The sequence below is a fragment of the Macaca thibetana genome, chromosome 6 (assembly GCF_024542745.1).
Source record: "Macaca thibetana thibetana isolate TM-01 chromosome 6, ASM2454274v1, whole genome shotgun sequence".
NCBI classification, from domain to species: Eukaryota; Metazoa; Chordata; class Mammalia; order Primates; family Cercopithecidae; genus Macaca; species Macaca thibetana.
Window position 1 is genome coordinate 67,519,762 of NC_065583.1, and position 14,579 is coordinate 67,534,340.

At 42.0% G+C, this 14,579-nt stretch overlaps 1 protein-coding gene across 1 annotated transcript in view; it reads right to left on the reverse strand.

Annotated features, from left to right (window-relative positions):
- Positions 1 to 13,784, reverse strand: part of KCNN2 (potassium calcium-activated channel subfamily N member 2) — a 427,681-nt gene extending 413,897 nt beyond the window's left edge. Inside the window, exon 1 of the mRNA XM_050793051.1 lies at positions 13,290 to 13,784. The gene's annotated coding sequence lies outside the window, so the exon portion shown is untranslated. The remainder of the gene's footprint in view (positions 1 to 13,289) is intronic.
- Positions 13,785 to 14,579: the final 795 nt, after the last annotated feature.

A 14,579-nucleotide genomic window follows, 5' to 3' on the forward strand; every position in this document is an offset into this window, starting at 1 on the left:
TGAGAGTAGTCCACAGCCAAAGGCATTTTAAGACCTGTAGAGGCAGAACTGGAAAATCATAGGTAGTCAACTGACCTTTCAGAACAAGCTTCATTAACTTTGAGATTTTCATCCTATACCTGGAAAACGATATTACTGGTGATAGATGTGGCCAGTCTGGGAGCCCACAATAATTTAGAGAAAAGGAAAATAAGGTTACCTTATAATCTTATTAGCAAGAAAAAAAATATCCTGAGCCCCAAATGGTTTAAAAGGCTTAGAAATCTATAGTTGAAGGCTTAAAGGCTTCAACAGTATTTAACCAAAAATACTAGAGATGTTGCTGGCACAAGTGCCTTTGAGAGGGAAAAATCATTAGTTCTCCATTACCATAAAAAGATGAGAGGCAAAAGGATGCATGCTATTTTTTTTTTTTTTTCTTCTGATGGAGGGTGGTAGTGAATGTAATCCCAGAAAAGCAAGACTAAGTCAGGTAGGGAAGGAGAGTAAACATAAGGAGTAAGTAACTGAGCCGGCAATCACTTCCCCAAAGCCAGGGCTGGCTGCTCAGTCTTCCTAGGCCATCACCAGATAGGCTGTACAAACTCCTACATCTTGGCATCATCTACAGTTGAAAGAAGAAAAGCAAGCAATTGGTAGGGCACGCTGGCTCACGCCTGTAATTCCAGCACATTGGGAGGCCGAGGCTGGCAGATCACTTGGGGTCAGGAGTTCGAGGCCAGCCTGCACACCATGGTGAAACCCCGTCTCTACTAAAAATACAAAAATTAGTCAGGCATGGTGGCAGGCACTTGTAATCGCAGCTACTCAAGAGGCTGAGGCAGGAGAATCGCTTGAACCTGGATGGCGGAGCTTGCAGTGAGCTGAGATCCCACCACTGCACACCAGCCTGGGCAACAGAAAGAGACTCCATCAAAAGAAAAGAAAAAGGAAACAAAAAGGAAAGGAAAGGAAAGGAGAGAAAAGGGAAAAGTAAAAGCAAAGAAAAGCAAGTAATTTGACCACTGTCTCTTCCTCTCCTATCTTGCCTTGGTCAATGTCTACTCCATGATGCATTAAGTTCCCTACACTGTGAATTATGTTCCCCGGACCCTCTGGGCAGCACTGGGAGAGGCAGAGCTTCTGCAGCAGAGACAGGAGCAAGTGCAGAAGTCTCCTTATCAGTGAGTGCTATGTGTGAGGACCCTGAAATGTATGCCCCGGAACATGAGAGCAGCCTGAGCTTTTTACCCCTGGAAACAGTGTAAACTGTCACTTGGGCAACTCTGGCTGTGAATGTGAGGCCAAGGTGTAGACAGGGCTAAGCTGATCTGAAATAGTGAATAAACAGGGGCTGGTACAACTGCAGACCATGTGTGGACATAAAATTTGAATGTGGTCATAAATGTTCAATTAACTCCAAATTTCTTCTATACCTTAGAAGCTCAAAGTTGAATTTCTGCCCAAGTCTGTTTTCTCAAAACGGCAAATGAGTTTATGTAATATTCAGAAATTTATTTAATAATTATGTTTCAAGGACTATTGAACTCTAACCTTGAGGCTAAGAATTATCTGTTATAGAAAAGTATTTGTTAGAATATTTGGTGTAGAAATTAATTTTTTCACTTAAACTTGTAAACTACTCTAGTAATAGGAGGTTAAATGCACTTACCAGTCCTATGGTAATTAATCATCAACCATGACTTCTGTGACTTTGTTATAATAGTCCCTTATTGGGAACATATCTAAAAGCCTCCCTCCTGGAAAAACTAGTTTTTGTTGGTAAAATAAATATGTGATTCCTTCTATTCTAAAGTAAACATCTCATTATTCCATACTTGTAAAAAAAACTTCATATAATATATCTGATTAATGATCTGAGGGGATAAAACTCTATATATGTTTTGAATGGCAAATTTTAGAATAGCCATTAATATTATGCAAGTGAAGACTAACAATATAGAGTGTTGTTCTCAAATTAAATTGGAGCAAATAAAACAAAAATCAAATTCTATTGACAGTATACACAGACCCCTGTGGGAGGAGTGGGGTATGAATACATACATACAAAAGATAAAACAAATCATCACAAATTTATGAATGCTTTTGCCTAATCCTTCACATATTTCCATTCTTTCCAAATTTTCTATATTTATATTAATTTCTAATCAGAAAATTGTTATTTTATAATTCTGACTAGAATCTTAAAATGAATAAAATACCCAATTTAGCTATGATAGGTACAAAACAAAATATTTAAAAATTTAAACAGAAATTGAATCACTTATATCCCATTAGATTAAAGATGCATGGACAAAGGGATTTGATTTGCTTAGAGGAATTATCTCATACTACAGAGACAAAACCAGGAGAGCTTGTTGAAAATGTAGCTTCATTTCATCAATTTCAACTTAGCAAGTCTGGGGTGAGACCAGAAATCTGCATTTTATCAGGTTGCCAGGTGATTTCAATGCAGCTGGTTGGAGCCACACTTAGATAAATTCTGGTCAAAAAGGAAGCCCAAAGCATTAACATTTCAGAGACTTTCTATATGCCATCTAGGAACAATATTGCTCTGGCTCAAAACTTCCCAATTATCTGGTCCCTGTGGCAGATCCTACTGTGGACCCTGACACTGTCTCCTCTTTTTTCTGATTCATATTCATTGAGCACATTTCTTATGATTGGTTTTCCTTGTGGTTTACCTAAGTGGGGAAAATGAATTGTTCTGTCAACATTGGCAGCTGAGGTGGTTTGAATGTCCTTACTATGAAATAGTAAATTGATATTCAGTTTATATATCAGTCTCCCTGATCTCAGTTATGTGAGTCTACTCCCTGAAACTTGTGTCCATTTACAGATAGTCATGTGAGTTCTCAAAACTTGAATCGTGGTCAGGTGCAGTGGCTCACACCTGTAATCCCAGAACTTAGGGAGGCCAAAGCGGGCAGATCATGAGGTCAAGAGATCGAGACCATCCTGGTCAACATGATGAAACCCCATCTCTACTAAAACACACAAAAGTTAGCTGGGCATGGTGGCACGCGCCTGTAGTCCCAGCTACTTGGGAGGCTGAGGCAGGAGACTCACTTAAACTCAGGAGGCAGAGGTTGCAGTGAGCCAAGATTGTGCCACTGCACTCCAGCCTGGTGACAGAGCAAGACTCCATCTAAAAAAAAAAAAAAACCCAAAAAAAAAAACAACAACAAAAACAAACAAACAAAAAACACTTCAATCGTTCAGCTGGAAGCCTGTGAGCCCCTTTTTCACAGTACTGTGTATCCGTTGTTATTGCCATCCTGGCATTCTTTCACGTTTTTCTGATACAGCATTTTTAATTTTCCCAGGGGAATTGCTCTCAGATTCCTCCCAAATCTGAAAATGACAACTTACTCTAGACGTGTCCATTTAAACTCAACCCTAGGGTTTCGCCTAAAGTAAAATTATGCCAAGAGGTAAAGCTTGTATCTGTTGGTTTGTATCATGGAGCCACAAGAGAAAAATGTGCCTAAGAACAAAGCCATCATAAACAAAAGAAGGACCAAGAGATGGGGATAAAATTAGAGACAGAGAAAGAAAGTTCTTTATGACACCATTGCTTGAATCCTCAATACATCTGGTCCTTTATGCTACTTAAGCTAACCCAAGTTGATTGCTGAGAAACCAATGCAAACAACCTTTTTTCCAGAAAGATTAAGCTCTGAACAAGAAACCTTCCAATATGTTAAATAGACTTTTGATTCTCTTATATTATGACTCCTACAGTCAGGCTCAGACTGGATTGCAAAATGTAATAATAGTCATATAAAGCCACCGACATTTAAGAACCACCCAGTCTCACGAAATAACTAAACATGGCATAATGTTTATACAACCAAAATTGTTTTCCTCATTGCAAAAATAAAATAATAATAATAATAAAATAAAATAAAAAGACCTGTATAGGAGAATAGTTAAAAGCTCTTAGCAACAACTCACTGGTGTCTTGCTTCCTTCTGGAAGATATAAAGCATGCACACTCCCCTCTATACCAGGAAAGACTTGGCTCTGTAAAATAGTGAAATAAGAACCAAATCCTTGAAGCTGCAGATGAAAGCAGAGCTGCTACTACTTACCACTTTTGCAACTGTCCATGGAAAGTGTTTAGTTTGGCGTGATTATTAGAAGGGAAAAGACCAGTCAAGACTAATATTGCATTTATGTTGATACTAAGCATATGGCTAAGAGATTCTCTCAGTCTTAGAATGTAGTCTACAAAAGCATTATCAAAATAAGGCACACCTACAGTGTTTCAGCAAAAAACAATAAATAAATGTAAAGTACACAAAAAGGTCATTCACCTTAGATTTCCTCAACTTCTTTTCTGTGTCTCTTGGTAAGCACTTCATGTACACATAGGTGTCCTTCCACTTTTGGACTTGGGTGAAACAACATATTGTGTGGCATGGTGTCTGGATTTCCAAGTAGCCACTGAGAAGCCAGATGTGGCATTAGCTTCCCATGGGGTAAAACTTCATCAATAGGAGATGAAACAGGAGAGCACTAGAAAGCTAAGTTCTTCTTTTGTCTTCTCTCCAATGAACTACTCCAAGGGACAGTTCCTCTTCACAATCCAAATATCAAGTGCATACACTATGTCACTCTATAAGTGACACTGGTAGCGTATCCATCCCAGCTTGTTATTTAACAGTAGCCAGTGCGGGAATACATGGCATCACATCACATCACATTTTCTCTTGTCTTGTTCATCCTGATGCTCTGGGTTTGAACAGCCCCACAAAAACTAATAGCACTCTAAGCATTGTGCTTTGGGCTCCGATCTCTGGATGATACAAGGGAAAGACTGTTGAAGCTACTATATCTTTGTTCACTATCACTAATAATTTTATTAATGAAATTAATAATGTTTCCCTTCTAATATACAGTAACACAGGGTTAACTTGGCTTTCCACTTTGAGCTGAAGATGACAAAACATTCCTTGTTTATACAGGACCTTTCAAAATGCCCCCTTTATATCACTACCAGGAAGTGCAAGGAATCCACTTGTGTTTCAGCGATATAGTGTTCCATAACATGCCACCCAAAGCTAAATGACCTAAGGCAATAATGGAGAAAGGAGACCTTTCCTGAATACTTCTGCTCTTGGTAGCACTAGCTGGGGTCACTCACTGGGTCAAATTTAGCTATTGACTGGGCTGGGACAGAAGGTCTAAGAGAGCTTCCCTCACACATCTGATGTCTCAATGCTCTCTCACATGATGGCTCTGCCCACAAGCTAGCTGGAGCCTCCTCACAGTACTGTGGACTTTGAATGGTTCTCCCTCTAGCATGGAGACTGGCTTCCCAGGAGGACACAAAAACCACCATCCTCTTAAGGCCTGGGCTCAGAAGGGCCAGAATGCCACTTCCACTGAGTTTTATTGTTCAAAGCAAGTCACAAAAGCAGCAGGATCCAAAGGGACGGGAAATAAACCCTACCTCTTGATGAGATGAACGGTGTGTCTGCACAAAGTGAGAGGCATTAGTAGCTGCCATCTTTGGAGACTATCTGCCATGGGGGTTCCTAAATGTGTCTACATGTTAGAATCAGCCGGGGATCTTTTTAAAACTACAATCATCCAGGCCACTCCCCAAACCAATTAATTTACAATCTCTGGGAATAGAACGCAAGCATTTTGTTAAGCTCTCCAGGTGATTCCAATCTGAAGACAGGTCTGGGAACCCCTGATCTACCATAACTTGTAAGAAAAGAGATGTAGAAAAGCTGAAGGCTCTAGCTGGCATTGCCTCTGTCACATGTGGTTACCTGTCATTTCACAGTATGCTCAATGGCTTGTCTTAAAACACACCAGAAGTTTAAACGTTAGGCTATACACCAATCACTTTAAAGTACATTAAAGCTGCCATAATAAACTAGCTTAGTACGCCTTGTAGGGTGACTAACTTTCCGGTTTGTCTGGGACTCAGTGGTTTCCTAGGACACAAGACTTCCAGTGCTAAAATCAGGACGGTCTGGGTCAAACTGGTGCAGCTGGTCAGCCTAGCATTGCCTTATCTCCCTCTGGTGGAGTAGTCATGTTCTGATGAATTTTATTTCTGAAATGCAGTTCCATTATCCTCACCTGAGTCTTCTCAAAATTAGCATTTGGGCCAGTGCTGCTTGAATTATGCTCGACAGACTTGCAGCATCAGCATCACCTGGGAGCCTTTGTTAGAAATGGAAATTTGGAGGTTGGGGGCAGTTCTCTAGACACTGAGTCAGAATTTCTGGGAGTGGGACACAGAAATCTCTTTTGAAAACCATGAATTTAAGAAGCACTCATCAGGGCTGCCATGCTTTCATCTTCCTCTATCTCTACTATCCTACATATGGCAAAATCATATTTCTGTATTGCACCAGGCGTATAAAAAGCACAGCAGGACGAGTCAATCAATGTTGACTGGCCAGAGATGCCCTGACAAAGAGCAGCCTCAGTTGCAGACACATACGTGATAATCATCATCTGGGGCTTAGTTTTTGTCAGTCATTTGTCTGAGGGGCTGCATGAAACTTTTTACATCCACAGTAGGGGCTAGATAGTGGAATGAGGGAGGAGCTGAGCACAGCTGCCTGCAGTTGCTAAGGCTGTCTCTTTCAGGACACACTAAAACTGTCAATACAAGTGAGCAAATTTTCCTCTGACCTGGAAAGAAAAAACTCTTTCTTAAAGTTAAGCAGAAAATCATTATCTTTGACTGGATGCTTGATTTTTAATGGGAATTTACAGCAAAAATCATTCAGGTTTTGGTAATTTGGAAATTATGCTCTTTTGAATTAGCTTGGAATGAAGTTTACCTAAGTGCAATGAAGAGTTCTGCCTAGCAAATTAGTATCCTAAAATTTTAACTGCCTTAAAAGAAAAACAGGGTTATTTTTAAGGACCTATCTGTTTATATTCAATGGATGTTAATAACTACATGTGAGGTCTTATACATGATAGAAGAGACTAATGCAAAACACTTTTTAAGTATAATAACACATAAATTGGAAGTAAAACAAAGGTATTTCTTAAAACACAAACACACACTGTAAGTGAGACTTTTTGCTAATTCAGACTGTTCTCCCTGCATGTAGGACAAATTTCTTACTAGGATTTCTTCACCAGTCAATTAACATGTAACTCGATCCCTAGTACACTGAAGCAAATGAAAATTAAAAGGCCCTCTTCAAAACTCACTTTTGACAAATTATTTCTCATGTGTTTCACAAACCTCATATTTAAAGTTGAAGAAAATGATCAGTAAACCTATTTTTCTCCTACATAAGACAATATAATCAAAGTTATTGTGGTAACAGATCTGTGGAGGTAGGGTGCTCTTTCAGTACTTCTGAACCACTACAGCCAAAATCATCCTCTTGCTGCACTGCAGGCCTGGCAGGAGGTCTTTGCGCTGCCCTGCCCAGATATTCTGTGGGCAGCAGAAATACTTACTGTAATAACATCTTACACAAAGATAAAAACACAGAAGTAGATTAGGTAAACACATGTTATTTTGGGCAACAAACTCATTTTCCCACATTATAATTACATGACAAATAAGTCTGTGAAGTTTACTTTCCTTAATTTTACAAAAACAAAAGAACCCATATTTCTTAAATAATCATAAGCAAATGTTAATCAATGATGTATTCTGTATGAGAAGATGTCTAACTATTTCATAAATGACCAACTACAGTTGGTCATCTTTGGGGAAATGTAAATAAGTCATTCAATTTTTAAGGAGGATAAAGTGATTCCTATGTTTTTTCTCTAGTCAAGAAAAACATCCACTTGATTGGACAAGCTTCGTAAAACTGTGCTATCTGAAGCTTCTCCTACCAGATCCTCCAATTCCCAGTTGCATGAGCATAGACAATCAACCTAATGTCTATCACCAATCCCTCCTCCCAGGGAAACCGTTGTGATCCTCACCTGGGCTTTGCCTCTCAGCCAATGCTGAAATTGAGTCCCAGAGATCAGAAAGGTTGCACAAACCCACATGAATGGGATGAGTTGTCTGTCTAAGTCTACAGAGAACAAAGGTCCCAACAGGGAAGTTAAACTTAGCCATCAAATCCAAGCAGTGAACTCACAATCAGAATCAAACTCCATGCCCACAAAGGTGGCAAACTAGATCCCTGAGTGGGAACAGTGTACAAAAGGGCTGGAAGGACAAATCATCGCAGTGTCCTGCATGACACACTTTTGCCTTAGTTATAAAGGCATCTGCTCAATGGAGTCTTAGATTTCATTTATAAAATGGGTGTAATATCTCTACCTATCTCATAAAGTTGTGAAAATCAAATGAAATAATTGAAAGTAACAGTTGTAAACTGTAAGTATATGTACAAATACAAGGGACCATCACTATTACTATGTTCACACCATTCTTCTCAGCAGTAGTGGGGGTGGGGGGTAGCGTCTTGGAGTGAGGGTACTGGGAGTGATCCCATGAATGTGTATATTGCAATTGTCTGTTTATTTGTCTGTCCCCCCGGCCAATAACTAGACTGTGATTTCCTTGAAAGCAGAGACTGTGTCTTAGTCATCATTGCGTCTCCATTTGCATAGTAAGACATTCAATCACTGTTTATGGAATGTTGAATGAATAAATTCTGAATCCTCACTATTATTCAGACTCCCAGCTGCCCATGAATTATGCGCAATGGAATACTATGTAGCATAATGTGAGAAATGGAACAGCAAATGCCCATGTGCCCAGGAATAGTTCCCCATCTGCCTAAAATGGCTACTACTCCACTGCCAGAGCACTGGCCCCACTGGGTAAGGAGGCTGAATTCTAAGAATTAGAAGCATTACTTGAAGTTGGTCAACAAAGACAGCATTGACAATTAAATGGCTTGGAAAATAATAATAGCCAAATTTCTACTCTGCCCTTCTTACATGCCTGGTACTACACTAGAAACTTCACATCCTTATCTTATTTAAAACTCACAACTATACTATACAGCAGGTTTTGTTATTACCCATATTTTACAGATTAATAGTTTCTAAGAGATTGTGACCTAACCAAGTCACATATGGTAGAGCCAGAACGGAACTGCAGGTCTAGTATATGCTAAAGTCTACATTATTAAGCAATCCCATACTCAGCAATGTCTGAGGAAAGGGAGGTCCTTGTGACTTTATCATTAGAATGGGATGGTCTCTTCTGGATCACCTCAAAGTCAAGCAAAAAAAAAAAAAAAAATTCTTCATTTTCCCTCACTCCCTTCCTTCCTTCCTTCCACCCTTTCACAATTGCTGCTCACACACCGTATGTCAGGCACCATGCCAGGCACTAAGGTACACCAGTAAATAAGGGACAAAAGGGATCCATTTGAGGAAAGAACACAGATAAGAGATGTGAACTGCAATGAGAGGGTGGAGGCTGACAAAATAAATGTCCCCAAGGGAATGGGATGTGGTGGCATGGGAGAACCATGCCAAGCCCAAATGCAGCAGGGCAGGGCCAGCTGCCCAATCCCAGTGCGAAGGTATTAGAAACCCACATGCAGGCTAAGTGCTGCATACTCACAGCGGTGTGATGGGATGTGATATCTGGCATGCGAATGCCTTAGCAACCATTTTCTAAATGAGATTTCACAAGGGACAACACACAGCCTGAGGTACTGTGGGGCTAGGGCTGGTAGGGAGTGTTTCGGCCAGTGCCAAGCTAGCTACCCGGTGACTATCAAAAATGTCTGCAATACACTGGCCTTTAAACCAAACCTCATGGCTCCACTTGTATCAACTGCCTTGATCCTTTCATTCACCCACTTCAGTCCTATCTTCTCTCGATGATTTCACTGTCTCTCATCACCCATGAGGTCGGCCATATTCTTAGTTGTGACCCTGTTTCTGGCTCAACACTCTTTCCTCTTCCTTGTTTGACCTTCAGGAGCTCTCCTGGCCATCCTGCATCTTCACTCTCTAGTTTCTGTCATTTCTGGCTGCTCCGAGTAGCTCTGGGGTCTCCTAAAGGGCTGGCACTACCATTAGACTTGCCTCAGCCCAAAGAGGGATTGAAAACAACACAGTCACAGCCTTCAGACACCAGCAGCATCAGAAACCTGGGCTAGTTCCTCCCCTTCCCCTTGTTTATGCATCCTTCTGTCATCTGTTCAACAAATATTTACTGATAACCTATTATTCCTTATACTTTGCTAGGGGAAAAAAGACATAATTTCTCTGCCCCAAAGGAATTCACAATCTGACAATGACCACTAAGTAGAGAACTTGAGCTATACCATCTATATACTTACACTTCCCACATTCATGACTCTTGGCCTGAAACTTCCCTCAAGCTTCACACTCATGTCTAACTCACTATCTGATATTTGTACTTGGCTGAGAGCATTTTAAAAATAATATGATATGTCCAAAATATGACTTCTTTGAATGTGAATCTTCCCTGCTCTTTCTGTTCTTTGTACACAGCACCACTATCCTTGCAGTTAAATAAAAATCCAGGAGTTCCTTTTCTTTACTCTTTCCTTTAATAACCCTTATATCTAATCCATCAGCAAACCTTGTCCATTCTGCCCTCAATTGTGCCCTGAATCTATCCACTTCTCCTTAAGTCTATGCACAACACCCAGATCCACCAACAGGCTATTGCTGACCTACAGAGCTCTCTGCGCAATTTGAAAAATATGCCCTTCCTCCAGGCCTTCACAGCCTGGCAACGGGACATTTCCTGGCAACAGGAACAGGGGCTGAATTTCAGCGACTTGACCCCCGGAGCTGGTCTCCTGCGCGGTAAGTAACCTGCAGAAACACAGCCGCAGTCCTGCCATCAGCCTCTCTCCTCTACCATTGCAGGAGCCTCCCAAATGCCCCTCCGACGGTCCAGTCTCCACGCAGCTCCACAACGGTCTTTTAAAATCTTAAACCCAATCACGTCTCTTCACTGCTTAAAATTTTTCCACTCTTTACCTTGACCTACGAAGCCCTGCAGGATCTGGTCCCAGTCCACCTCTCTCATCTGCTGACCCACTGTGTCACTCTAGGCTGCTTTTCTCTTCCTTAAAAACATCAAACTTCTTTCTCCTAGTAGAGCCCTCCCCCTGACAAAAATGTCTACCTTCCTTTCTTTCCTGTTTCCACTTAGGACCACAGTACATAGAACTGAGTTCATCTTAACACCTGGTCCACCATATACTCTCATCATTAGCCCTGTCATACTTTGTTATTTACTAGTTATTTTTAATAACGCAACAAGCATACCTGGCCCTACCAGCCAAAACTCAATTGTGACCTGCCAAAACACAGTCACTGACTTGCCTCTAACTAACCATATGGTGCCCCTGTTTCTCCTCCATCTGAGGTAACCATGATCACAAAATCACAAATTTTATGTTCATCATTCTCTTGCTTTCCCATTTATATAACGTTATTGCGCGCGCACACACACACACACACACCCCACCTAGTTGGGTTTTTATTTTAGTAGTTTTTAATATTATGCTACATGTAATATTTTAGACTTAATTTTCACTTAATATTATATTGCTAAAAGCCAATCATATTGTTATGTCATTTTGTTTATTCATCTTTGCTGTATAATATCCCTTTGTGTAACAATACTATTCATCACTAGTATTCATCACTAGCTCAAGGTGCTAGGCCTTGATGGTCCCTCCAGGTTTTCATTATTGGAAACCAGGGTGTTAAGCATATTCACCTGCATGCCTTCTGTTGAACATGTAAAAAGTTTCTCACAGGTATAAAGCTAAAAGCAAGTTGAACTGTTGGTTCACACATGTTCGAATGTTCAAATTAGGATATAATATCAAACTGTTTTCCAAAGTCATCGTACCAATTCATACTCCCACCAGCAATGTTTGAACATCCTTTGGACCCATATCTTCTTCAACCACTTGATATTGCCAAACTTTTTAATCTGGGGCCAACCGAATGCATATAAAAGAATATCTCAATGTGAACTTAATTTGCATTTCCATGATTACTTAAGTAACAACCATCACTTCATACGTTCATTGGCTATTTGTCTTTCTTCTCAGTTCTTCAGGGTCTCAGCCTGAATATCACTACCACCAAGAGAACTTCTCTGTCCACTCAACATGTGAAGGTAGCCAATCTAGCACATTACTCTGTTCTCTTTTCTTCATGGTATCTACCACTACCTGAAATCATCTAGTTTGTTTATTGATACATAGTCTGTCCCCCTCAACTGAAATACAAGCTCCAAGGATCTTGGTTGCCTTGTCCACTGTTGCACCTCCTAGCACAGAACCTGGCACAGAGGGGATGGATGAATATGTGAGTGACAGAGATATGCAATGTATGAAGAGCTCTGTTCTAGACTCAGAGGCTGAGCTTCAATCTCGGCTTCCCAACTTACTAACTGTATGATTATGAATGAATTACTTAATCATCTGTTTCTGAATTACCCCATCTGTAAAAAAGACATAATAGTAGTCCTTACTCCATGAGGTAGTTATGATGTTTAAATGAGTTAACATTTGTAAAATTCTTAGAACAATACCACAAACACTGCAGGTGTTCAATAAATGTGTTGTTATTATTATTAATGTGTGATTTTTGTTATTACTATCCATGGCTTGAGGGCATAATGGCACCAAACCAGCCTGAACTCAGTAAGTTTCCTCCTTCCCACAAGCTCTGCATCCGCTGGTCTTGCAGATGCCCATTCCCACACCCTAGAGAAAGAAGTAGAGGAGGTAGGACAACGTTCTTGGGGCAATTTATTTTCTAGAAAACAGTCTGGTCACCCCCAACTTGAAGAAGTTGAACAGCAGCACAGAGTAGGTGCTTAAGAAAACCTAATCAATAAATCATAAACCACCAATCCATATACCCTATAACCTCAGCATTACATTACACAGAAAAATCACAACCGTCTGCCCTCTCTCCCTTCATTTGGTTCATATTTTCATAGAAAGGAAAGAGAAGCTAGAAAGCGGGATGGCAAAATAAATAAAAGATTGGATAAGGAAAGAGGAGAGCCGAGAAAGATGACAAGAGGGGAAGGATGGACGATGGAAGGGAGGATAGGGAACTTCAGGTCGCGCTGTGGCATGGCCTCTAGTGCAGAACGCTAAAATGCTGAGTATAGCCTAAGAGAGTCCCCCATCCAGGAGAATGTTTCTTTTTAAGGTGTGAGTGGGTGCTGGAGAAAAGTAAGCAGGAGGGAGGGGAGGAGTGAAAGCCCAGGCGAACTTCACTTTAGTATCTTGCCTGGGGGAAGCTGGTCCCCATTAAATCTGTGGCCCCAGTCAATGTCACCTTAGTCGCGACCTTACCTCATTCTGCAACCAGAAGTCCCGCTCCATTTGAAACTCAGATTTGCCTCAAAGCGGTAAATGCGGCCTTGGTTAAATGCGCCAGTGGGCAAAGCTGAAGTGCGAGTCCACTGGGAATTCCGGCAGGTTCACCGGGAGAAATTGTTTCCATCTGAGAAGAATCAGGAGTCCTAGCCAGGACCAGCTGCCTCTCCAGGCGTCAAATTCTGTGCCTGCTTGCGGCCCGGGAGAGCGCCCCCGGCTCCCCAGCTTCGGGGCGCAGAGAGACTGCCGGAGAGCTCCGGGGCGCGGGCGCCGGCGAGCCGGGCCCCAGCTGCCCACTCGCTGCTGATTGGGGTCCACCTCTGGGGCGCTCAGCTCCCACCTGGCTGCCCCTGCTTCGGTACTGACTGTGCTAAATACTGAACCTAATCCCAGGCGCCCCGCCGGGACTGGGGACTCCCTCCTTCTCGAGTCCTTGGCTGGCAGGAGCGAGTCCTGTAGGCGGGGGCCAGAATGCTCAGGGTATCGCCGACCTTGAGGCTACCGAGGGGTGTGCATGCGCCAAAAATAAACGCGCGCGCGCACACACACACACCGTTTTCATTCGATACTTCCCTCCCCAAGAAAGTAACAGTCCTTAAGCAGCATGCAGCACTTGGGAGGGAACGCCGCTGAAGGGTGAAAACCAACATGATTCCCAAAACCAAATTTGGGGATGATTTTAATTTTAGGTTTGGATTTATGCCTCTCGAAGGTTTAAAAAAAAAAAGATATGGAACAAATTCCATCGTGTGTGTGTTCTAAGGCCGAATTTCAGGTGTTAACCGGAGGGAGCTGCAGAGGAAAGAGAGGGAGGGAGAGAAATCGCAGACTATGTGTTGTTCCAGTACAAGGTTAGAAACGTGCCTTGATTCCTATTTCCAACGTGGTCTCCATCACGCCCTACCCGGCTGCCGCAGGAGCTGCCCGGTGTCGCACGGGTTAAGGCCGCGCGCCCGCCAGCCGGCTTCCCCCGGCGCAGAACGCGCCGCCGCGGCGGAGGGGAGAGCCGGGAATCTCCCGCCCGCTCCCCTCCGGAGGGCGCTTCCCTCCCCGCTCTATTTATAGCTCCACTTCCAGCTGCTGCAGGGAACTCACCAGCCGCGCTGAGCATTTTGAGCTCTCCAAGAGCCTTCCAGACAAGGGATTTTCATAAATTCTGTGAATGGCAGAAATGTCTCCAGCTTTCTGGATTTTGATTGCCACTGTTCAGTCTGTCTTTCATATATTCCATTTCCAAGTTGAAAAAACAAAAACGGGAACCGAGAA